We start from the raw sequence: 27,201 nt of genomic DNA on the forward strand, positions 1-27,201 counted from the left end.
GGGGTCGCTGGGGTGGAATGATATGAGGAGAGGGTGGGGGTGAATCGGATACATGCCAGAGAGCAAGGGCGGGGGTGGGAAAGCCCTATCGCTTTTACCCCGTCTCGACGCATTCATTCCCTTTCGACAGACGCGCTGAGTGAAAAAAAACCCACTGAAGAGAGAATGAAGCAAAGAACAAGAGAAGATGGAACGCCAGTGCGGGGATAAAATTCATAGGAGTGAATGGCTAACTGCAACGACCTTAAAAATGATTGAATGCGAAGGATGTTGAGTCAAAAAACTACATCCATCCCACGGATGACGATATATGGCAAGTTCATACTCAGGAACACTGAGAGAATACATGCATGTGATTTTCAGCAACGGTCCTTCATTATGGTAGCTTTCGTAAAACATTCGGGAATATAATGGTCGCATTTCCTTACGAAGGCTTCCACGTTGAATTATGTATATTTTCCCATTGCTCATCAGCAGGGATTCCTCAGAAGAGTGTAAAATCCCTCCAAAAGTCTCTAAGTCGAAGCTCTTAAACGATTACGCGCCCTGGCTAGAAGCCTTTGGGAATATTACAATGACCAAATATACTTCAATGATTTACACAAAAATGTAGGCTTTACGCAAAAACAATTTCATATCCTCTGTAAAGGAACTAGTCAAAGCATGAAAATTAGTGTGAGGAAACTTTCAGAAACCGAACTAATCCGTTGAAAAAATAAAATTTTCTGACACCACGAAATATCAAAGGCTAAAAATTATGAAAAGTGAACTCTTAAATGTATTTGGAAGGGCATCAGATACACAAAGGTCAGGGAAGAGTTCAGAATCAACTGCACCAATTCTTACGACAGCCTTCAAAAAAATATATTCGAAACGAATTCAATATGAAGAATGTGATGAATCAACGATGGCACATGAATACCCGAGATACCGAAACACAAATTAAGGAAGTTGCTCCGTTAAAGCCATTTCATCAAGAATGAAAGGTGCTGCAGGAAATTCAATGGTAGATGAATTCTGAGTGCACCACGTATTCTTATGCTTACCCTCGACAATAAAATATAAATACAATGAAACGAGTTGGTGAATAAAATACTCCCTCAATAAAAATTTCTTTACTCAAAACAACTTCCAAGATTATGGTTTTGATGCAACCATTGTGACATAATCGAACCTATGGTCTTAATAACATATTTGTCCGACGAAGCAATAGTTGTATGTCTTCAGCCACCATTCAAAAAAAATTTCGCGAACTATAAGTGAAATATACATACTGCCGTACCTTTTCTGCAAGACAGTTTGTGCTGCACAAATGCTTTTCGCGTAACCGTAAATCGTCACGTGATACCATGAATTTGCAGAACATAAGAATACATTACGAAGAAGTGCAGCGGGTGAAAATCCCATGTTACCAACGGCAATAGGCCGGGCACGTCATGGACATCAGTAAATATTTTTCGAGGGCTAATTCTTCATCGAAACTCCTAAGCAGCAATGAGTTATTATAATAATCAAGAAAATTACCTTTTTCACTTACGCGCTGTGTTCTCCGGCAGCTCATCCCATTGGCTGTTTTATCAGCCACTCGTCATTGCTGTAGGAGTAGCCTTCCTTAATTTGTAGCTTCTTGAAAGCACATTGCTTTCAGGAGCATGGCGCAATATCTCCCAGAGGTATCTGCGATGCTAGAAGTATATCCTTTGAATAAATAGGGCCAAACTGAAACAGAAAGTAAGAATAAAGAAACTAAAAAGGGAAAATATAAAATATGTTTTCGATAGTGACTACGAAGTTATAAGCTTCTTCAAAAGTATGTAAATAAAATTGAAAAAGGATTATCCGAAAAGAATACAATCATCGTTTTTGAACCCATATATAGTCAAATTACATATATTGTAGGATAAATTTCTAATTTGGGGTTTAATTTCCATATCAATGGGTATTTCACCATCCGTTAGATGGTTGTCTATTAAATCCTGATGGTCCAGCCTCTGTGAAACCTAAGCACTGCCCGCACCTACTTAAATTCTATAGGCGTAACAAGCTAGGGACTGACTTGCTAGATTAAGTAATTCACAAAAATAATAATCAAATGAACTTAGGAAGCAGAGTACGTAGTTCTCAGGTAGGAATGGATAAAAATCCAAGGACAAAAGGGATATAGCAAATCAATAGGACTCTAGTAGGTTGGGGAGAGGGTGAGGACAGTAGATGGGAAGTGTTAGATTTGGAGAAGGGGGCAGAAGGAGAAGTCTTCAGTGACGATTTGGGGGAGGCGTTAGATTGAAAGAAAGAGTGACACCTAGTGGGGGAATGGGGAATTGGCGAGCGAGGAACTGACACCCAGGCCAAAGTGTTCTATATCAGCATTTGCATTCCATGCCAGACGCCTGACTGAGAGACAAACGAGGGGTTATTCGTACTCCAAGACCGACTCTTATTTCTGGTTCACAGATTCCGAACATTCCTAATCCTGTCTTTCCGTCTGTTCTCTGGCATAACTAACAATAACAATGACAATGACCGTATGAGTCTCATCTCAGAATGAATCTCATCGTTTCTGAAGCATTTTCTTCTATTTTTGCTTGAAAATAATCTCTCATCATTGAACCTTGAATCCTTACTATTTCTATCATGACGATTTTCATTTTAATGATACTAATTTATGAAGCATAGAATTCCATTCCTTCAAGTTCCTAAGGTAATAACCTCCTAACCGTTTTAATGACTCTTAAATCAAAAGATTAATGCATAAAAATCCGCGGTCTATGGATGTTAGTTTTAGAGGGAAAGGTTAGATTTTTTTTTTACTTACGTCTCCACCGCACTCCATTTTATGGTGTCCAGGCACAAAAATCTTACCACCCTGAAGCTAAGAGTGAGAGAGAGAGAGTGCCCTTTCTTTAGTGCGCTTGAAAAACTCCACTTTGCTCATCGAAGGAGGGTATTTAACTAGCAAAATGAATTTTATGATGAGATGTGCATGAACCATGTCTTCCAAGAAATCGTGAATTCCTGACGCAGCTGAATTACAAAGCGCTTTGCAGTCATAATTTCCTCTACCGAAAGCATTTTGTGCATATTTCTGGCTATGACACGTCAGAATACAATAAAAAAACAAGTATTTGTAAATATTGGATATGTCGTACTAGATACTTGCCTTAGAAATGCCTTCGCAATCGTAGTCTGTGGGACGTCTGACTGCAATGCCTCGTGTTTCACGGAATTCAATTTTAGCAATTGCTAGTGACCTCCTAGCACATGAACTTGTTATAAGGTCACGCATTCCGCTGAGATTTCGAAACTTTTATGTCAGAGCTCTAATCTCTTTCTTTGCCAAAATATACTTTAGTATGGGCTATTAGCTTCCGAAACATGGATAGAGAGAATTTTCACAAATTAATAATAAAGTTATAAATTAATTCGATTTAAAAATAACGCTTAATTATCTATGATTATTGTTGTTAAAACTATGTCATTGAAAAAATATGCTCAAACTCGTTAAATGCAACTTATTATCTAAAAGTTGATCTTTCCCCATTAAAACAATTTCTAATTGCAACGATTAACGAATGATAAATTAAGAGAGATATCCATCCAGAGGAAAAGGTGTACATTTTCGTTTCTCCATGAAGCAAGAAAGGATTTTAATAAATTATAAGGCGGAACTCAGCGCGCGAATATCCTATTTTAATAACGGATCTTTACCTAACAACTCCCGCCACATGCGTATTGAAAAGCTAGCGATGTAGCGCATGGATGTAATTTTACAAGTAAGGTCGCATACAGGTCACAGACAGACGCATAAGAGTCAGAGTGCGTGTAAGTGACGATTGTAGTACAGGGAACGGTTAGATGTTTTTAGCTTAAGGAAGTGAGCCTGGGTGGATGGGAGAAAGATTGAGGGGGCTGGGGAAGAGTAGAGGACGTGTCGAATTGGATGGATGGCGGGCGATTTGGAGAATGGGAAGGAGGATCATGTGGAGTCTGACGGAGGAAGGCAGGCACAGTGAGAGAGAGAGAGGACAAAAAATGAACAAAAGAAGAGGAAGACTGAAAGGCCACGAGCGTGACAAGAGAAGAGGGCGACGAATCGAGGGGTTGGAGGGGAAGCGGGGGGGGGAGAAAGGGAGGGGTAAGAAGTACAGCGGGTCGAAGTAGTTTTCCTACGAATTGAACGGCACCACCGACTCCTCCGGACATACTTTGACTTTCTCTGTTTACGCCTGCTCACGAATATTACAGTGAAGGATCCTCAAGTCGGCCTCTAAATGTGTTGTCACCAACCGCGCATTTAAATGGTTTTACAGAAACATAATGAAGATACACTGTTGTATGTTCCATAGAAGTTTTAATGACCGACCCAGGTTCGAACAATACCTTGAAAATGAAATTGTGTACTGTCGAAAGCTGGGTCGGTTACTAAAACTTCTGTGGAACATACTACAGTGTATCTTTATTGTGCTTCCTGTCACCAAGTTCCACCAAATATCGCCGTCCATCCTTAAGTTGATGGGTTTGCAGAAGTCGCCACTCGCGTCGCTGACGGACAAATCAATCCGAGTTTAGCGGGGAAATAAGGTATAACTATAGGTATTAACCTTACTTCATGCATATGATATGTCAAATTCATCACTTTTCAATGTCATTCCTCGCGATCACAAACATTATACTATAAAATTATTTTAGAAAAGTGGATCGCATTGCACTCATCACCGCGCCGCGGGCATTTTTGAAAACCGATTAAAATGCGACCGAAGTGGCAACAGAACTCAGCTTTCTATGGGATAGAATTGGGCCTCCTACATGCAGTCCCCTTGCCCATGCACTTGAAGATCGAATTTGTATTCGCCTATCTTCCACGATTTTGTTCTCCACGTTAGAGTTTTTTTAATAGATCGAGTGGACCCGTGGAGATTCTTCAGGAAGTGAAAGAAAGACCGGGCATACTTAATTAAGCAAACAAATCCCTTATATGCAGTTAATAATGTCTATGACTATAAATGAATGGCGTCACAATTAAATTCATTATTTTGTTAACCGGTGTTCAAGGACAGGCTACAATCCTTCGAAAACATATTCTACACCAACAGCGGTTACTATTCAAAGAAACTAATTCTAAGAAGAGAAAAACTACATGACTTTGATCGTGTGAACGTAATTGCTAATAAATTTATACTCGTAGAAGCAGATTGAGAGATTCGAGATTTTTGTTTTCGCTTAACTTAGAGAATCACAACCCATAATCTCAAATTTAAGTGGTTAAAAAAAGATACAATATTAAACCTTTGCACGGGCCCCAAGTTTTCTTCCATGGAAATCATGTGTTTGCAATGAAAGAGCCGACTTAAGAGTCTTCCAGGGTCATAATTCAATAGTTAATATGTTGTAATATATAAATTTTAGATGTGAGCTGGGTATACAAATCATCTTCCTGCCAATTAACGTTTCAATAGATTTAGTAGCTTTTGAGTGATTGATTAATAAGGAAACAGACAAAAACACAGACAGACGCCATTCAATTTCCTATGCAATAGTAATAATTTAGGAAAAAGCAAGAAGATCGAGAAAACGGGATCATTCACAATTTTTTATTTTAGTAAAATTGCAGTTTGCAATAGTTTGCAATTGAGTTTGGGAAATAGATACACCCGTACTTTTTCCATCATTCGATATGTCGTCTGATCCTCGAGCTATTCGCGGCGAAATATCGACAAGCTTGCCCATTTCGTTCATAATTTCGCATGTTACTGACGCTTGCGAAGCGGTTCACCGCTTCTCCGCTACTTCTCGGCTTTGCTGATCCGTCTCACGATTGTCATTAATACTCTAATGATTTAGATAAAGGTTATTTTGAAGAAAGTTAGAGAGAGGTAGAGTTAAGAGAACCAACTGCCCTGGTAATATTTAATAAATACGTCATCACATTTACGTCATGGAGAAGAGAGAGGAGGATTAAAATAAATGGGAAAAACGCTCAAGCAATCTGAGAGAGAACCAAGTCATTTACGCATGGGAGTGAAAGCGAAAAAATAGAGTAGTTTCCAACAGTAACCCGACAATGCGTGGAAGTAACCACCACGTCATAAGTTGCAAATTTGGCTCAATGTTTTCCCTCTATGTGTCTAGCGCGAGCTGGCAATAAAACGCTGAAGACATGCCCGCAAATGAACTCTAGTGCGTGTGACTATCCTCTGGAACATCAAGGTGAGGCAGATCGGCCTAATGAGATTTAACTCCAGTCTTATTAACGTTATAGCCTCAAGCATTAAGGCTCCATGCATACCCTCGGAGGATGAATTTATATTCTAGCTTCATCGCCATCTCTCAAGAAGCAGGATCGTCACTAAGCATTTATCCCTGTAAGCGTATAACAGGGAAATGTCCGTGTTGCACGCTCGAAATCGCCGGAAATATCATGATAATACACAGACATGGGGTTGGTTAAGGAAAACCATATCGAACCAGACAGTCATATTTCTCGAATGGTTAGAAAAAAAACTCGTGCGGTGAAGAAGGGAATTTGTGGCGAGGTTTGTGATTATCTGAGGCTTTTAGCAAAGTGTGCCATTTAAACTACACCCAGAAGCATACAGCTACAGTAGTAATAAAAAAAAGGCTTGCCACTGTGTATAAACTGTTCTTAAAGGTGAATAACTTTCTAAGTTGATGCATTGGAAGACCTTCCTTCATCAAAAAGTGAACTGTGACTGTTACTCCGTTAACGTATAATAAATCGTGGGGCAGAAGAATACATAACAAGGTTATTACAATGAAAAAACAGAAGATTGAAAGGTAACCGACTCGACATATTCCAAGTTTTAATGCTCTATTTACGACTAGGGCTTTGGCATGGGTGAAATCCTCTCTCTTCATTGTTAGTCTCTTTCTAGTCTTAGTCTGATAGTCTATGTTGGCCAATCTGACCAGATGATATGCACTAAGAAATCAACCAAGCCGTCCTTCGTGGAAGCCCGAAGTTTTTTGTTTGTTTTTGTGCTCTATCTGCTAAAGCCATCTTTAGGAAACCTGGAAATCTGAGTATTACATTAATTTCACTCACTGAAATTTGAAGTTCTAATATAATAAAAGAGATATGAAGCAAAGTTTCTAATAGTTTACAGTAAGTGAGATCCATTTAATAATCCGTGAATGGAATTTATCACCCTGCAATCTGCAGTTAAATGCCTTGTAGTTCTTGCAGTAACATCATATAGTAACACATTATACGGAAATATTAATGAAAAAATGGATGTAATAAAAACGGTATCTGCTGGACATAGGCTTAGAGTGGCCGCGAAAGGATATTTATGTCTATTGCCTAAAAACTGTGTAGCAGGTAGGGAATTATGGTCGAACCACGGGCTGCCGGTAGTAGAGAAGGAAAGAAAAATCTCCTGTAACAATGGAGCAATTTTATACTAATATACAGCCAGTATTTGTCACGTTTAGAGGAAAACCTCAATGTAATGATGGAAAATACGTGAAAGTGGATGTAGCTTTGTACATTCACCAGGAGCTTTGATTTGGAAGGCTTTAAAAATAGTTTGGCGTGTGATGAAGTTTTGTTAAAAAAACACACGGACAGTTTCGAGGAAAATGACGCGAAAAAGCCAATGACTATGAGAAAGCGAATGATAAAGATGTCAACAGAAGAGGCGTAAAAAGGGATAAAGAGTCAAGGGAGAGAAAGATAACTTTAGAGAAAGAGGTGGCCCAAAAATAAAGGAGAGACGGTGAATGTATTTGTCCACAAAGGCGTTCTTCTCTTATGGTTTGATACGCTGTTTAGGAGAAAGAATAACAAATACTTTATTCGATCCAAAACCAAAAATCAATCGCAATAGAGCCTTTTCCACATAAAATGCGACTAGAAGAGGGGAATATCAACGAAACGAAACACACTTTCGGTTGGAGAAGAATCAAACCTAATCACAGAGTAAGTTTTTATTTATGATCTGAGAGATGACAAGTGAAGTCGATTTCAAGTGAGAATTGAAACAATTAGTCGTAAGGAAAATTTCCTCCAGTGATTTCCCGGTTCCCTCATTATATCATGTCATCATTTAATGTAGTTATTTCTCATACGGTGTGATACGCGAAAAGCCTCATTGATTGAAAATGAGCATAGGTGGCTTAAAGAGTTTTATCAAAAAATAATACCATGGTCTTGGATGAGGATAAGATAACAGAAATATTAAGATTGAGATATAAAATTTGGTCGCAAATAAAACTTTATCCGACAAAATTTACCAACTCAGGTTCCTTTTTGATCACCATTATTCTGTAGGCAACCCTGCATCAGAAGTACATTTAAATAGCCTTGATGTATTAGTTGGTAAATACAGGAGTGTACGAATACATCTGTTTGGAAAGGTTAAAAATAAATGATGATGTGAATACTAATGAAAATTTGTGACATTACAATTATGGGACCATAAAATAGTAAAAGATAAATTCACTCCGTACTCGTAAATTCACACAGTGGCACTTAATTTCCGGCCAAAAAATACTCTATAAAGATTGTGTATTTAACTTGATGATTACATTAGGGTCGAATCCATGGTATTAGTTTGTAACAAACTAAGTGAATTTTCTTTTCCAGGTGAGGCTACTTTTTAAATAAAATTCAAGCGAGGAAAGCGAGACGGAAAGATGAAGATTTAGAGAAATTTAGGGAGAGAAAATGCCAACGGAAGAGATGGTGAAGGATGAAGGATGACGGGAGAAGTAGAGAAAAAGTAAGATGGAAGAGGGAGGGAGGAAAAACAAGGGAACGGGGAGAGTGATGTTGGGGAGAGACAGAAATGGCGAGAGAGAGTGAGAGAAAGACTTTCTGGCCACAACGAATGGGCAGGCGTGATTAAAGGCGCGAAAGGCTTACGTAAAAATATGTTTTCATGAAAATAAGCGTGTTTTTCGGGGGTGCTGTTTTTGGTGGATGACAGGGGAGGAGCAGAGCAGGTAGCAACACTACAAAATGGGGGCGAGAATAAGCCGTGGTGCTTTTAACGCGTGGCAAACCAAAAAGTCAGGGGAGAACGGACGACGAGTCACACGAGAGAGAGAGAGAGGGACAAGTGAAAGTCGTCGCGCGGTGCGTCGTCCGCGTTTCACTTTTTTTTGGTTCTCGCTTCTAGTCTGTTTTTTTTTATTCCGCGGGAATACATTTGCGTTCGTTCTTTCTGAATTATTTTCTCTTCTCTACTCATTTTCGCGGAGGGGTGGATTAAATTATTTTTACGGCGAGCGAAGCGTAATTGGAACAATGCTACGAGAGAAACAAGCGGTGATGCCTGCCGGCTGCTTCTTTCCCAAATGCGGTGACGCGGCAGGGGAGTGGATGGGGAGCCCAGAGGGAGTGACGGGGGTTAGAAATTGTTAAATATTTGAAATCCAGAGGGAGACACACACAGTCGGGAACAGAAGGAAAAATTGTGTCCCCATGGTTTTCGGTGGAATATTCTGGCCTCATACTCCCACCCTCGTTATGAATTCTATTTTTTCGCTATCACGTGGAATAGTCAAAGGAAATATGAAAGGAGAAATAATCATGTGTGGGTTTTAGCAAAAACAATTATTTGAAATGAAAGCTGCGCCACATTCGCCGTAAAAACCGGAGCAGTGGATATTGTGGAAACCTTGAAAACTCCAACAGCTGTCCTAAAAGTCAGCTTTTTTTGCTTTTCATTTATCAAATCCATTGAATCACGAATAAAATAAACGCGAGAGGGAGCATTTTACTTAAAACGATGTTTTATGAGAAACTAATCCGTCAACCATCAGCATTTAATGCTTGCACCACTGATTACGTCAAAACTTTAGACTCGCACCTCCAGTTTTTTATTGTTGAGATGAAATTGAGGTAAAATCGGCAATCATATATGTATGACAACAAAACCGTGAACTGAACAGACATGGTGAAAGGAAATAAAAATAAAATCAACACTTTTAAACGCTAAGATCATGAGCGATTTTTGAAATTGAAAGTGAAAGGAGGGTGACATTCTACTCCGATGGATCCACAACTCGAATGATATTCTATATTTCAACAGTAGAAAATTTTACTTTCACCAATGCTTACGGTACGAAGGCGATAAGTTACCAAAAAAGCCTGTGTTGAACCGATTCATAATTTTCCTTGTGAAGCGAAGTTAGGAGTTGCAAGAATCAGAGATACTGTCGTCCGAAGAACCGGACAAACTTGAATAAAAACTATAGGACTAGTTTTTTTACTTGTAAAGGTCCTAATTGAACCTACTTTTCCCTTGTTTTTTACTCATCAAGCACTTTATTAAAATAATATATTAGATTGTTACGAAAACATGCCTGGACTCTTCTTAAAATCTGAGAACTACTTTTATCTGCTATCATGCATTGGTCTTGAGGGAACGCATGCCCAACTGTAGACCGGATATTTTTGAAGACCGATTTTAACTTAAAACATTGAATACAGTCTGGAAATTTTAAGGGTTTATAAATTACATACCAGCTCACATTTTCCTATGTCTAAAATTTATAATTTTACTTCAGTTCTTTCGCGACGGTGTTCTTTTTTATATTTGAGAAACAAGAAATGTTGAGAAAAATCGACTTAAACTACCTACCCTGAAATTTTCATGGTGAAAGAGAAATTAAAAATGGGGTAATATGCCAACGGAAAAGACAAAACACGACCTGTAGAGAAATACACACCTTCGGTACACAAAAAGACTCCCAAACTTAATTTAAAGTTCTCACTACGGTTTAAATAAATGCAAATATATCTTATTCCAACTATACAAGAAGGTCAGTTTTGAATTAATTGTGACTCCATCATTCTAACGAACAGTCACTAAGCAACCAATCCCAAAGTTTTTCCGTACAGTCACGTAGTCGATGGAGGCTAACGGCTGCCACCTTGAGTTTCCAAGGGCCTAGACGAGCAATAAGCGTTACCAGGCATCGCCAACGATATAACTTTAATTTAACGGATGACTTGATCAGTATAAAGCGCAGGGAGAGGAAGATCCGGAATTGATACCCGAAGTACACAAGGTTAAAGTGTGGATAGTGACAAAGGGAACAGAGTAAAAAGGCTTGTTGCACAAAAAATATACCAAAAAGAACCGGAAATTAATAGGACACGCACGGCGTCAGATCGGGTGGCATTAAAGAGCAATGGAAAATCATTATGCCTAGCAAAAACGATCCGAGCGAAATAAATTTCACGGTAGAGGGACCATACCTTGGGGCAAACTGAGTATATAATGAATTACTACTCCGAGAGCATCGAGACTAAACCACTCGCCGCATTAAATTTGTTCACAAGGCGAAGGGCAGACAGGAAAACCGATGAAGGAAAAACAGGAAATGGGAGCGCTCGCTACCTATCGTGAGGTAAACACATTTCGGTTATAACCATACACATAACCCTATCCCAAAACGACATGCCTGACTGAAAGACGTCGGTTAGAACAAAATGAGCCTTCAGTACAGGCCAATTCCCTACAGGAGAAAATGGCAGCCGTAAAGAGACCTAGCTATCATTCATGTATAAGGCTTAACCACAAAATGAAGTGTAGAGATAAAAAAAAAACTGTTGCTGTTGTAGACTTTAAAAACGTATCTACACATCATATCGCTTGATTACGAGTTCAATTTGTGGAAATTCACTGCAACAACCGTTTCCAACGTATCAACGTCGTAATTAAGAGCTCTCGTTAATGACGTGAAAACGTTGAAATCGGTAGCGCGAATAAAATAACATGGAAAATTACTCCAGCTGTTTGTTCCCTTGTATCTACACATATACCTACTAGGATGTTTTTGTACCAAAAATATCAAACGCCCACGTTAAAGGATGAATCGAGAAAACTCCGGATCAAGAAGCCACAGCAGTTAAAAAGAAGTAAAAACGAAGTAACTAGGCTTCCTCTCTAAACTTGAAGTATTTTTTCGAGGCCACCATAAGACAGAGTGGGTTTTCCTAAGCTCCCTTCTTCCATCCTCCTTGAAATCCTCGATCAATTGCTCCTCGATAATTGCCGACCGAAACGTGGGGCCCTTTTGCAACGGGATCGATCGGCAACGCCGCGCCGTGTTTGTGGGCTTTAGGAGAGACTTAAGTACTTCAAGAGTTAAGAGGATCAGGGAGCATAATGCCCCCGAAGTATCGCGATTACGTGGCTGCGGTCGCCCGAAAGGAAACGGCAGGCTGTTTCGCCGGCGAAGAACGCCGCGGCGGAAGAGAATAAGGTGGGAGGTAAGGCAAGTGCACCCCCACTCCGACACGAGACCAGTCCATAACCTCCCCACGATCAACTTTAACGTCCCCTTTTAATTACTCATCAAGCGGCGGGCGAAGAAAAATAAAAGAGCGTGCCATCACTCCTCAAGCACAAGTGACAGCTCGAACATGACCGAAGGCCTTAATCCAGGGAGGGCTTAAGGACGTCCGGGGTTTAAAAGAGGATTAAGGCGCATTGGCACTTCGAAATTTCCTCCGATCTAGCCGGACATTTCAGGAACACCTCTTTCCCTTTTTCTATGCTCGCAAGTCCTGCTTCTATGGCGATAACACGTGTGATGCTGTAGGCACTTGTCTATCTTCTCTTCCTAGAAGGTTTTTTATTACCAACAGATCTAGGTGGGGTTTTACCAGAGGCGTAATTTGTTTTCTTGAGGTAAACCCTGTAAAAACCTCCGCAGATTCATTAGATATGTGAAAAATTATATAAAAGCTGTACCGAGCAATATAGGGATGAACGCCAAAACTTATTTTAGATAAATATCTAAGAATAAAAGCAACTGTACAATGTACAAAAAAAACATTAGGGATTAATTGAAGAACAGTTTAATAAATTAATTACATATTTTATCAATGTGCTCCAGAATTTCTACCTCGACGCGATATATTTTCCACTTGACCATGACGCAGGTAAGAAGTGGCGATACATAAATTTGGCCGTCTTATATAGGTACTTTGGGGATCGGAGGTCGGTTTTGATTGGTTGGTTCTCAGGTGACCTCTGAATGGTCATTGACCTGAAGACACCAGCAGGATGGCTGGAGAAACTATCGGCACCTATGGACAACTCAACACGGAAAGCCCCGAGACTCATATAGAGAAACACCGCGTAAACCTTATACGAGTATATAACTACAAAGCGGTCCATTTAATCTCAATATTGGCAGAATAATATTTGTAATTTCGAGGAATTTGGTTGATTAGTTTTTTGAACGATTAGAATTTTTTTATTAAAATGATTTTTAAAATATTTTGTTGTTACAAAAAGGAATTTCAGTGAACAGGAATAATTTTATATTACGTCTCCGACTCCAAGATTTAAGATTTGATCTATACTCCAAGAATTATTTTATCACAAATTAAATGAGGTCAATATAAGAAGAAAAAATATTTGATTACATCTCCGCGAAATTCGGACGAAGTCCGTCAGCGAAGCAAGTGGAGAATTTTTTTTAACCCTATTTTCAGATGCATTGAGTGACAGCACAGATAGAGGCCGACTGAAGAATCCTCAATTGTAATATAAGAGAGCACGACTAAAAATGTTACCGCGGCATTCGACAGCGACAAATGAGCGGATTTTTAAGAGGGGGTAGGGAGAGACACAGGGGTTGATGGAAGGAACGCATCGGGGAAACAAGAAGGAGAACCATCGACATCAAACGAAATGAGCAGATGAGGGTCGGGGGAGGGGTAAATGCACGTAACTGGAAAAGGGAGGCTCCTACACAGAGGAAACGTAAGGGGCGCCAGGAAATGACGTAGTGACGGCGTCGGTGCAGCACGGAGGCAAGGCCTCACGATGAAGAAGATTATGAGGAGGGAGAGAAAAGGTGCCTTAATGCTGCAGCTCAAAGGCAGAAATTGAGCAGCCGATATTAGTTTGAGCAGGCATTAATGTTTCCAGGCGGCTAAAGCACCAGATGAAAGATAACAGGAAGAATACCCTGTGCCCCCTGACCCAAGTCTACCGAGAAAAATAGATGAGATCGTAGCTGCGTGCGGCCCATAAGAAAACAGGCAGGGAGAAAGAATGGCATGGGAAACAGTATCGAGAAAGAAAAGGAGAATAAAAGGGAAGGAATAGGCATGAAGTTAAGTTTCGTTAAGGTGCCAACACCGCTACGATAATTTCTAGCAGTGCACAAGCCTATTAAATAGTATACCAGAATTTAACTAATTTTAGGTAAAACAATGGTAATTCCTCAGGATCAGGGGAGAAGCAGGGAAACTCTCGGTTGTAAGTCGTGACTCAACTTATCTTCAAAAAGTTTAAGGTGATTTTTTTATTATTATCATAATTAGACAAATGTTACGAGTCGAACAACGTGGTCGAGTGGTTGCACAAGGACCATAATAATATGAAGTCCGTGCCGTGAATAGCTCGTGAAGTAGACAACGGATCGAGAAATAGAAAAAATACGTGTTTCTTTATTTTTAAACGCAATCACAAGCGAAAAGAATTGGTTGGGCCAGCTAATAAAAGACAAGTACAAGTTGCTCTCTAGCGAAACATGGACTCGGGTTGAAATCATGAGGGTACAAGTTGTAAAAAACACATTGCCTTCATGAGACAAAAATCTTCGCATTGCTTAAACAGGGCATATAGGTTTTACATGTACCCTTCATGCTACTGAGAAGCCAAATAACTGATGAGATACCACAGCTCAAGGGCCGGGAAAAGTTACTTCTACATATTTTCCGGGTAGTTTTAAATATGCTCGCATAAAATTGACGGAATGCAATAAGAAGACACTGCTTTATCTGTGTAACTCAATCCATGGTGTACCTACCATTTTTATTTCTTTTAGTAGGCTTTTAAAATCACAATGGGTATGAACTCACTTATTGCGAGTTATTTTTGGGTACTTTGAAGACATAATAGAAGGAAGCAAAAGTTTCAGATGACATTATATTCCAGTTTTACCAACAAATTTGTCATTGCTGAATTAGAATTGTGATTACCACATTATTACTATGACGTAAGCGCTTGGCCAAATAAAATTAACCAATAGAAATACACACAATTAGCCACAAATCTTCGGCTATCCGAGAACACATTTGAATTGCTAACTGCAGAGAGGCATCATGTAAAAATTGGGTGATTTTTCTGTTTTCTTCTTTAAGTTGTTGCAATGTGCAAGATTTAACGTTTCCTACTGCAAGGAAACATTTTCTGGTATCATATGCTCAGTATAATTATCATGACATGTTTTCTTCAAATAGGAAACGTTTAGTCTTCTACCTAGCAACAACTTTTTAAAAATCGTCCAGCTTGGACTTATGCCTTCTTGCAGTTAGCGATTCATTTAAAAAGGATAAGTATAATGCAATACACTTTCTGAAATAAGGTGGAACTTATGCTTCCAAAAATTCTAAAAGAAAGAAATAATAATGTTCTAGTACCAACAAATTGGATGACTATCAATCTATGCTAAAAGGCGACAGCAATCCCAGCGTAATTGGGACTAAAGTTCGTTCTTGTAATTAATGTAAATCCACCTGTTGTAATTAAAAATGCAGTAATCACATGGCCTCAATTTAGACGCTTGGCCCTATAACATAATCGATAATAATGGCTAAGGTCAGCCATTAAGGCCAAAAGTCTTCAGATGTTACAATTAAGAACAAACATTAGACAACTGCTACCAAAAACTCGAATAACTTGCTCTTGCATGCATGCGAATGTAGTCGTAGAAGCACGGATATTGCAATTTACCTCGTGATGAATTTCCGGCGCACGTTGATTAGGTCAAAGAAAAAAAACAAGGCGTAGCCTAACCATTATTTGAGCATGTTACCACGGCGCGTTTGACAGCGCGTCACAAACGAACGCCATGGGATGGAAAAAATAAAACTACGAAGCTTGAATGCAGTTATCAAAATAATTGGTCAGGGAAATACTTCAAAAAGATGGTAATAATAGAGGGAGATCTAGGCCCGTGTGATCTAGTAAAAATAGCGCACCAAGCGGACGGAATATGAGCGCTGAGGGGCGAGAACCCTTTGATGGTGTCGGCGAAATATGAATGGCCGTGGGGCAGCGAAAAGGGAATGGGGTGGGGGACAGAAGGGGAGGCAAAGGAGGGGAGAAATAGCCCCGTTTTCCGAGAGATGGCAGCAGTTGAAAGGATGACGTAGTTACGAAGCAAGGGCGTCGCCTCAGCAACCGCGATGTCGAGACAGGAAATTTTACTCTTTCGCAGTTGAAGTTTGCACATAAATGCTGTGTATCAACGTCTTCAGTATTGTGGTGGTCGTTTAAACGCTTGACATATGACGAAAAATTTAGAAATTCCCAATATTTACTTGAGGCTTTTTTTTTAATTAATAACCGTCATCAGTCACTACATCTCTGCCACTGATTCTTAAATTAATGTTGAATGTTTTAACGTTTTAACTGTCAGTACCGGGGAAATCTTGAAATTATGAAAATTGTCTTAATAAATAGTAATAGCTGCGATTTCAAAACTTAGAAAAATATACATCTTAAAGAGTCAAAAAATGAAAGATTAAAGAAAATGTATACAACAATTACACGAGGGAAAAATTATTAGTGTAAACAGCAAAAATATTTACAGGATGTGAAAACTTTTTTCTATCCAATTCTGTAAAATTTGTTAATTTTAAGTTTCTGCTAACACTAACATGACACTATATTAACAACGTAGCAGCATTCTCAGAACTTCCGCATTAGGCAAACGATCGGCTCTTCTGATCTTCATCATTCTTCAATAACACAACACTTCGAATGCTTCCCTTGAATTCTCCGCTGCTGTTATACTCATTGCCTTACTCCCGTAAAGAAGCATGCTCTAAATAAATGAGCCCTAATAAATGGCTGCCTAACTTTAACTCTTATATCCTGAGCAGAAAAAAGATTCCTCTCACTGATTGTATGTTCTCATACCCTGGTCTATTCTACTGCAGGGTATTTGATTGAGGTAAGAAATACGATTTTATAAGAAGGCGTTTCGTAAAAGAATTCTTATTGACGTCCCCAAGATTATAACCTACGTACAGAGTAAATATAGCCTATAATAATTAAGCACTGTAGAATCAACACAAATATTTACACTATTACGGAATTGATTTAAGCGTGTATTAGTGTAAGATCAGATGCGTTTTAGTCCGACTTTAGAATTTTTTGCGATTTTATGCTATTTTTATTTTAACTAGTGGTATTTGGAGAAGGCGACCGACTGCTGAGGTCATTTGCGATATGAGGGAAGGGTAGGTAAGGAAGGATGGAGAGAAACCCGGCGTCGGCATTACCCTGCTCAAAACGAAAAGTGCCAAGGGGACCACGGCTTAACGTCCCATCCGACGGACGAAGTGTTGGGCTTGAAATATCCTCCAAAAAACATTATAGCATGGATTGGGCAGTATCTGAAAATGCTCTGTCACCGACGCGAATAAAAACCCGAGCCTGAGAGGTGGGAAGCCAACACTCGAGCAACCACATCAACTTGATCTCCCGTTTTTTTTTAACTAATGACTAGACATTAACAACAGGAAATTAGTGAAACTATGACACAAGCATTGATTTTTCTAAGTTGTCTCGCTACAGAATAGAGGGAGATTTGTTATTTTTTGTGAAAAAATTCCTCCTTACAGATGAATTACTAAATTACTGATGATCAATCGATTACAGAAGCAAGTAATAATTAAATAGATCAAAGAAAAAAATGACATACGTGCCTAAAAATCTCTCTTGGTTTCCGCTTCCAAATAATCATGACATTTCAACTTCCTCATTCTGAATTGAAAGGCAAAGTAACAAAGTCGACGGGGTCAGCGAACGCCACAAGGACTGCACCTTCGCCCGCATCATCTCGCTGAACCCTCTCGTTTCGCTTTTTCACCCAAGCAGACGCTTGCATATCCTCTCTTCCTTTATCTCTTAGCCCACTTGACTCCGCGCTCAAAATCTCTTTCCCGCCTGAAACTCCGGCAGAGAAAATTAGCGCTCTCAAAACGATCCAAGGTGGGATCAAGTGGCTCAGCGACACAGCACGAAACGCAGGAAAAGGTAAAAGAGAGCTTTGAGGGTGCAAAAGGAGAGGAAAAGGATTTGGACGAGTCTAAAACGGAGTCATTGTGGTAACGAGAGAAGCAGGCGGTAGCAGATGAGGAAGAGACGGGAAAATAACATAAAAGGGAATGAGGGGGAAGTGTGTGTAAGGGGTAAACTTACCTATGAAAGGAATGGATTTGAACGAGCGAAACGGAGGCAGAGGAAACGTCGCGGGACTAGTCCGTACCATAAATTGAATTAAGAGGATAAAAACAATGAGCCTTTGTAAAGAGTTGGAAAAGTCTCCGAAAGGGAACTTAGGAGGAGGCAAAAGTTGGCAAAAGGAGGACTTACGGGAAGAGATAAGCGGAAAAGGAGAGACAGAGCAGAGAGCAAGACAAAAGAAAAACAAATGGAATTAATGTTCCGCAAGTTTCACAGCGCCTTGGCCTCTTCCTCTCTCTCGTAAAGGTTACAACGAACGGTCGACTTCTGGTACACTAAGCACTCGGGAAATTAGAAGATGAAAATTCAGACATCGTTAACCCAATTACAAGAGAATAATGCATGTCATACAAGTTGGGTCATAAAGCCATTTTCTGATTCCCAGAAATTTTTCGAATTGACGCATTCAGAGAATTCGGAAGAGGAACTAACATCTAACAATTACAAAACTATGAAAAGATATGGGTGAAAGGAAATCATTCGACATTGTTACCCAAAAACTTAGGCATTAATGGAGTGAAAGAATACGAAAGAGTTGTAAAATGCAGAGGAAGTCACATAGAAGTGACAACGACAGGAATAACAAGCAGAAAAAAATAATAGGAAGTTATAGTAAAATTATTTTTCATTTCTATTCCAGGATAAATATTTTCCCCAATATAACTTATGGCCTTCTCGCTTTAGGTGCATATTCCGCGATATTTTTAAATTTACATTGGTATTTTATGTTCTCTAAAGTTACTGACAATGTTTAGTGCCATTATTACCATTTGCAATGGGTAGAGCATAAAAATGAGCATCAGCGGGGCCTGCTCGTAATGGAAGGCGCCAAGAGGACCACAACCAGACTCCATCTGAAGAAAACTTCACCGAGAAAACTTGATTACGGAATCACCTCCAATATATCTATCCACTTCCACTCAACTTTCTGGGATACTCTAGCCATCAAGATAAAAATGATCTCTAAAACAGGCCCTTTCTCTTAAGGAACGATTTTTTAAGGTGTGACTTGTAGAAACGTTCACCTAATACGTTCGCTTACCCAGTGATTCAAACCGAAGTTTGATTTGAATAGGTGAGAATAGAGCTCCCTTTTGACCAAGCGAAAGGTGGGTCAAATTGAGAAAAATTAGCATCAGAGGGGTCTAATCCTTAAAAAAAAGGCGCCAAGGCGACCACAGCTAGGTTCCACTTGGAGAGCCCCTCACGGAGCAAAAAAATTTAGCCATGGAAACACCTCCAAAATAGCTGGCATTCACACTCAATTTTCTGGGATGCTTCGAGGATTCTTATTTTGCTGGGGCTCAAAGACTTCACTCGGGACCCATAGATAGAGCAATGAAGCGTTCATATGTACACTTCCATATTCTCCCTATATCATGCATTAGTATTGATTAAAAATGATACAAATACTTAACAAAACATTCTAATGACCTGGAAAACTGAAAGCAGGATTATAACAAAATCTAACACGGACCTCATTTCGTTGTCCTGTGTGCTTGGCTAGCACTTAACAAGTGAGTGCGTGTCAGATTAAGGCTAAGATGAGTGCAGCATGCCTTGTGTGGAATCAATCCGTGCCGCACAACCTCGTGGTGGCTTGCACAGTACCTCGTAGATGTTGATTAACCTAATTATGACACGGATGAAGTATTTTTATACGCCCAGTCAGATAGATGTAAGACATCTCTGGCTTGGAGAGAATTCAGAGAGGAGTATATAGTTTAGAAACTAGAGGGAATCTAGACGCTGCGCGGCTTCGCGCGCGAGAGCAGTAGGCCGCTCCCCCCTACCCCCCCTCCTTCCCCCCCCGCTCGCTCAGCGCGAAATTAATATTTTATGCGTCATTCGTCGAGGAACAAACTAAAAATAAGCACAAACTCAGGGGAACAAAATTGACGGATTAGTTACTGAAATTAAATTGAGTACATATCCTCAATGGCTACTTCGTCTAAGATCGTTTCTGCATCGTGAAATGAAGGCGGAAATTTCTTAAGATTTCGAAAGAGTAATTTTTTAGTTAATTTTTAATTTTTTTAATTGTGAATGCTTCACAATTTTTAGCGAACAATGATGGCGTACGATTGCAGGAAATAATATAATGTAATTTGAATTGTAATAAGCAGAGATAAACTCCCTAGTGGTATAGAACTACCCAACGTGCGGGTGAAGAATGTGTAGGGTGTTAACTCAGAAAAATATATTGGTAACGATGATAAAACTCATTATTACTAGATATTTTGTCCCCTGCCCCGTAAAAGGCCATGGAGCGAGGTTTTAAGTGTTGACCTTCAGGTCATAAATGCTTTCAGCCTTTTTAAAGCGAGATTCACATTTTTTGGCTGGGTTAAATTTCACAAAAATATCGATTTTTCTGATGCTCCCTTATAGTCAACCTTGTCATGCTTTTTGGCTGGTATATTTTAGTTTACTGATAGAGAATAACGATCTCAATTTCAGTCTGCAATGCAGATCATTCGTTCTGGGTTCCCTTCGGTGTCCCAAGGGTTGAGGAGTGGAATCGCTACGACGTTGGTTGATGGGGGAGCGAGGGATGACATGGTTTTGTATGGGGTTGACGGCTGCTGAAGTACGAATCCCGGATGACGGGGCAGCCAACCACAGCAAGCGTAACCTCGCCAACGCACTGCCCAACGTCCGCCGATGACCACGCCTAAGCTTCTCAGTCTCTACCCCCGACATCTTTCTCATTCTCGGGTGCTTCTGCATCAGTTAGCACGGTTTTTGTCCATCTCGAGGCGCACGTGACCTTTGTCAAAACGATCTAATGGCGATGACAAGCGAACCTTTCTCAAGCGATTCACCATGATGATTCACTCTTCATCATTAGTCAACAGTCTTGGAACTGACGCAAATCACGACTTTTTTCTCTTACCAGGCAACTTCTAGAAGCAACAAATGTTCGTAATTCACGGTAAATAGCAGCCCAGTTTATCAATTTTTATTTTCATAGCTATATTACAGAGCATAATGAAGCGTTTCAAATAGTCAATGCTCATGATGTACCTAAGCCTAAGCCTTATTACATAACTTCGGGTAAACTGAGGTTTCAGGCGAGATGGAGTGGAAACGGAACATAATGAAGAAGCAGGAGCAACTTCCACAATTTTAATTTTATTGGTACTACCGGTTTCGTTTACAGCATCATCAGCTGTAAGTGAAACCAGTAGTACCGATAAATTTAAAATTGTGGAAATTGCTCCTGCTTCTTCATTATTAATTTTCGGCACAGTAACATGCATTATTATGTGGCCTATTTAGGTTTTTATTTCAAATTCTTAGGATTTCCTTGACTCCTCATTTCTCTGACGTCTTACGTCTCATTCATTTCCCATTCGGTCGAACCTTTTGAGCTTCATTTTTTTTATGCGTCCCTCTCGTACAAAGTACCCTCGCACAAAGTGTTTTCATTCGTTTCCCCCGCCCACGCCCTCCAATTAGTCAATTTATGGATAAGCAGTATAAGATAAGAAAAGAGAAAAGTCTTACCAAAAGATCCCCAACCTGGCTAAAATTAAGTGTTTTAAGCTTTCTCGCTCTTGAGAAATGAAGAATATCTACCCCATAACTCATGCTCTGATCACAGTCGGACTCCGTCACAACCATTTCAAAGTTAAGGTCAGAGCTTCTGCCTCCCCCTAAATATAAGGGAGCGTTTTTGCTAAAATTGTTGAAAAAATTCTTTACCATACTTCAATGAATTGAAATTAAAACGGGATCCTTAATGGAGTACAAAATGCTAATTAATACGCTTTCGAAGGAGGAGATCCATTTAAAAATCTATGTTAATTCCTACTAAAAAGTCTTTGTCACAGGGTACTGATCGAGAGATAAAATGTATAAATTTTACTACACAGATTTGTTCAGCTACGGTATCATCCTGTGGTAGCTTGATTCATAATTCATGAATAAACTGTTGCCAAAATTTCGCCGCCAGTTACGAAACAGGATGCCTGGAAAATTGTCACTGTTTTCGCTATGCATCAATTAATTTTAAAGTACCAATTTATAACTCTTTATTTTCGTTATAGATTGAATTCATAGTCAGCAATAGGAGTACAATTTAGGCAGAGAGCAAAAAAATTTGATACCGCATATTTGTTTTCCCTCTACGCCAACGCAATGAAACTAAGTTCTTAACGGAGCCAAGTGAATGAGGAATGGTGTGTTATATGATGAGAGTCATACAAAGTGGAAGTGGGAGTCGCTACGTGTAGGCGTACTTCTACCTTTGTGAAAATCTACGCTTCATGTTTCATGCGAATTTCACGGCTCCACAGAAGCAAGGATTCCACACCCACTCATGCAGCTCACATTTCTCAGCATATCCGCGAGAAAAAAAGGACACTGACATTTCTATTTATCCAATGGAATAACATCACCAAGGAAGATTATTACAAAAACAGTGGGTATTCTTGCAATCACACATTTTTCAAACGGTATGTCTAATGTAGACAATAATTTAAAGTGCAAGCATACACAAGGCTGGAGATAATAAAGAGTTGATAAAACTGAAGATAACTATTTTCATATTCATGAAAATGCAAAAGTAAGCATAATAATAACACAGAAGAAATTAGCATTGGTGCGTTTTGTCTCTGGCTAAAAAATATTCTAAGAGAAATTATAGTAAAAATCAGATGAGTAGTAGAGAAGAGAAGCCTCATGAAAACCTTAACAAGAAGACGGAACAACCTAATAGGCCATATCTTGAGACATAATGGTCTGATGAAGACAATCTTCGAGGGACAAGTAGAAGGCAAGAACGGAAAAGGAAGACCTCAAACAAAATATATGAAACGAGTAAAGAAGGATGTGAAAGAGAAGAAATACGTAGGTGTGAAAAGATTAGCTGATAGGAGAACTGAGTGGAGAGCTGCGTCAAACCAATCCTAGGATTGTTGACCAGTGATGATGATGATGATAAAAAATATTCTATAATTTTCTATTCAAAGTGAGTGTGAATAATTTGCGAATATCAATCACGAATAAATTAAATGACAGCCATATTATTTACACTTGCAAAGTGAGAGAACATAAAATATTAATTTAATCACCAATGATAGCGGTAGGAAGGTACTGGATATGAATGAGGAAAAAGAATCAGTGCTACCTCCTGCCTCTCGATTGTTCCACCGTGTATCATACTTCTGCTTGATCCTTGTAGCCGAGGGAAAGACGTCAGATCATATTACCACCAGTTGGCAATTATCCATATTGGTTAATGCAAAAATAAATATATTTATAAGAGAAATATTAAAACTCGAAACAACTCAATCTCTACTAAAATGAAAAGTAAATGTAAAATATTTAAAAAAATTATAAATTTAAGTTTCTAAAGCTGATATATGAATAATTTCATTTTTTTATCATGCAAATGAGGGAATACCAATTATTTAGCAAAAAAGCAGCAGATGTTGCAAATGACAGAGACAAAGACATCAAAGCTCTCTCTCTCAACCGAGTTTGCCGTACTGCTCCCTAATTGTAGATATGAGAATAAATTTGCAACAAGCCGTGCTTGCTGTTCATAATCATGCACTGAGACATAAGAATGTAGAAAAAGGAACTTCTTTGAAAAAAGTTAGAATGGGGCACTTTACTACTAGGATACAAAATAAGGACACTGACAAATTTGAAAAGTCCCAATTTGAATAGTCTAAACAACTAAGAAAGTTACCAGACATAAGAGATAGAGGAAGGCAATCGTTATAACGAGATCATATCATATTCATTTTTCCACAGTACACACTGTAAGCCCCACATGTTTCGACAGCTTCGAATCATTCCCTATGTTAAAGTTAAAAAGCAAATTTCTAATTAGCATTCTGGAATAATATATGGTTTACATTTTTATTGTTCCTTCCCTTTCACAAAAGGTGTAATAATATAGGAAAATTGACTTAAGACGTGTTTCATTTAAAAGACTGCATTGAATATACGACTGAATAATGTCTTTCACAGACCTTGGTCCAATCGACTAGTTTAATTGTTCAAAATTTAACACATTAGCGAGAAAAGTCTTCAATAAATTACAATTTAGATTAACAGAGTAAAACACAAATAACAAACATAAAAACATAAAGGATAGATACATTTTTGCGAGTTCGACAGTAAAATATTTTCGCAATCACATACAAAGTAATTATTTAACTCTTTAGAGCTAAATTAAAACTCAACGTTTCAATGTCAAGGCTTAGCCTTCAAAAGATGATAACGGTTCTTACTCTATTCTGCTCTACAGATCCTCTCGCCTTCACTGACGCGTATCCAAAATGGAAACAAAAAATACACTTTCACCCGGACCGTACGCTCCGTTTCCTTACTACACTCAAATGTGGCGATCCTTCCATATATACACGTTTTTTAGTCTCCCGTCCCTTTCCTTACAAATATCCCTACGTCCACAGACCGCAGCTTTAACTTCAGCACCAGAGTGAAACAGGGCGAGAGGAAAATTCGCAAAAGATAACAATTTGAACGCAGTCGTCGTGGAGGCCGAGCTGAAGGTTTTAACGCACCGTCGATTCGCTCAGGCACCTACCATTTTGCCTCGGAGCAAAAAATATTGCCTCCCTTAAGCCACCAGCTACATACATCCTCAAAGTCACCGCTCCTAAACTCACACCTTCACCTTTCCCACGGAAAGGCACATCTCCCACACATATAAACACGATTCTCTCGTTCCTGGATCTACATCCTGATTCTCGCACCCCGGCATTCCTATTTTTTTACCCACTGCCTCCGTTCTCTTATCCAACATACGCTAACTCTGTGCTAGCCAGAAACTTCCCGGTGCCATCAAACACCTCCGCAAGAACCAAGTAAAGGGCACGCGGAGCAAATAGTATCAAGGGGAAATAAAGGTCAAGGCGAATGTGAAATATAAATGAATGAAATGATGACTCAAAATCGACCAAAAAATTATAATTTTTTCTAGGTGCGTTCTGCAGGATAATCAAACGATACTATTTCCATTTTTTTTAGTTAAAGTTCGGTATGCAACTAAATTGTGTTATTTTAAATTTCACATCATAATCTGTTTAAACTGATGTTTGATTGCTATTTAAAATGAAATACGTGAAATTATTTTTTTACTATACAAAGACAACTAAAAGATTTAGAAAGTTTTGAACAGTCGGATTGTTTATATGGCCCATTAAAGTTCTGTGATAAAACACATTAAAATACCATGAAAATTATTTTGTAAATCACGATGAAGCATTTCTGTCCCGAAAGTGAGCAGGAGGTATCTCCGATTACATATATATTTTAATATTATTATATCTCCAATATTTATTAAAAACTGGAAACTCCAAAACTGGACTATGTGATATGAAACAAATGGTAAGTAATTAAGAGGCAGGGGGGACAAGCCCCTATAGCAGCACCAGCCTTCAATGAAAACCTAAGTTTACTACTGAGAATCTTTTCCTAGGTTTTCAGCATAGTTATTGTCTCCATATGGTACAAAGCTTCGGCCTCATTCTTGGGCAAGGAAATATTCCCGATTTGGAGTAAAGATTTTGGAGACTTGGACGCTAACTCGGCCGAAAACCCAGGAACAGTTCCTCAATATCAATTACCAACAAAGAGCCAAGTCATATTTCAATCCGTAAAATACACCGCGAGTTTCATCTCTACAAAAGTTTGATGAAGGCCAAGAGGGTTGTTTGTACCAATGAGGAAAGTGGCTATTAAATGGGCAAATAAACTCAAGGAGGGGGATTGGGCAAATGTAAAGGCTATATCTTGTTTACCACCTTGAGGTTACCGGTTCAAACACGGAACATTTTTTAAAGGAAGTCCAAAATTGGCCGTTTGTGTACCCAAATGAGCGCCAATATTTTTGAGTCGGGGTCACCACTGTGATATGGGAGCTATTTCCGAGCAATATGATCTGAGTATCCAATTTTTCTGACGAACGCAACAGATTCCAGCGCGCCCTGTATTGCAAGAAGTAAACCCCCCAGGGCGAGAAGAATTGCCTCAATCCATTCCCCTCTCTCTCGAGGGAACTCCCACCTCCACGATTCAGCCACCCAAAGCAGACGCACCGAGAGATGAAATCCCCCAAAAGATCTCTCTCCCATTCCCACACCGATGAAAAAGTCAGCACCTGTTTATCTCGACGCCCACATCGACGCGACTTTTCCGGGAAAAAAAGAGGAACGGAGTTAGGCTAAGGGCGAGGAAACATTCCATCACTGATGAGGGAGGAAAAAATAATGGCCGCGATGGGAAAGGGATGAGAAAAATAAAATAAAGAAGGGGGTGGAGTTATCTCTTCCTTGCGCTGGTGCGACGAGGTTGCTCCGAGAGGGTAGTGCAAGGGCGATTTTCTTTCAACCTCCGACTAAGTGATTGGTTAAAAATTATTTCATTGATAATTTCAACATAGTCATGCTTCAATTGGTGGAAGTTAGCCATATGCATAACCAGATGTCTTGTACCAGACGATGGCTCTGTGAGACGAAACGCATTGTACGCAGAAAAAAAATGTGGAAAGGTGCTAAAATCTTTTGTTTACTCAAATTATTTTACTACTTAAAATGAAGCAAAATTTTTATCACTTTTCGGCATAAAAAGCTCGGCGATTGAGGTATTGGTCGTACTTGTGGAGAAGCTTTACAATACCTTCTTCATAGAATGTTGCCGAAAATGAATTTGAATGAATCGATACCTCCACTGCAAAAACGCTCAACAATCACCCACCGAATCAAATCCAGTCATCTAGTAGCCCAACAATACGAATCCGATCAGCTGGCAGTGTCCGGAGCATAAAAGCTCACCTCCAAGCTTGGAGAATAGGAGATAGGAATAGGAATTATACCGTTTTACGAAATCTGATTTATTTTTCGAAAACGCTTATCTTATAGCCACATCTTCATTTTAACAAAAAGATGGAAGTCACTCGGCGCATGGTTGA

The sequence above is a fragment of the Ischnura elegans genome, chromosome 9, assembly GCF_921293095.1.
Source record: "Ischnura elegans chromosome 9, ioIscEleg1.1, whole genome shotgun sequence".
Taxonomy (NCBI): domain Eukaryota; kingdom Metazoa; phylum Arthropoda; class Insecta; order Odonata; family Coenagrionidae; genus Ischnura; species Ischnura elegans.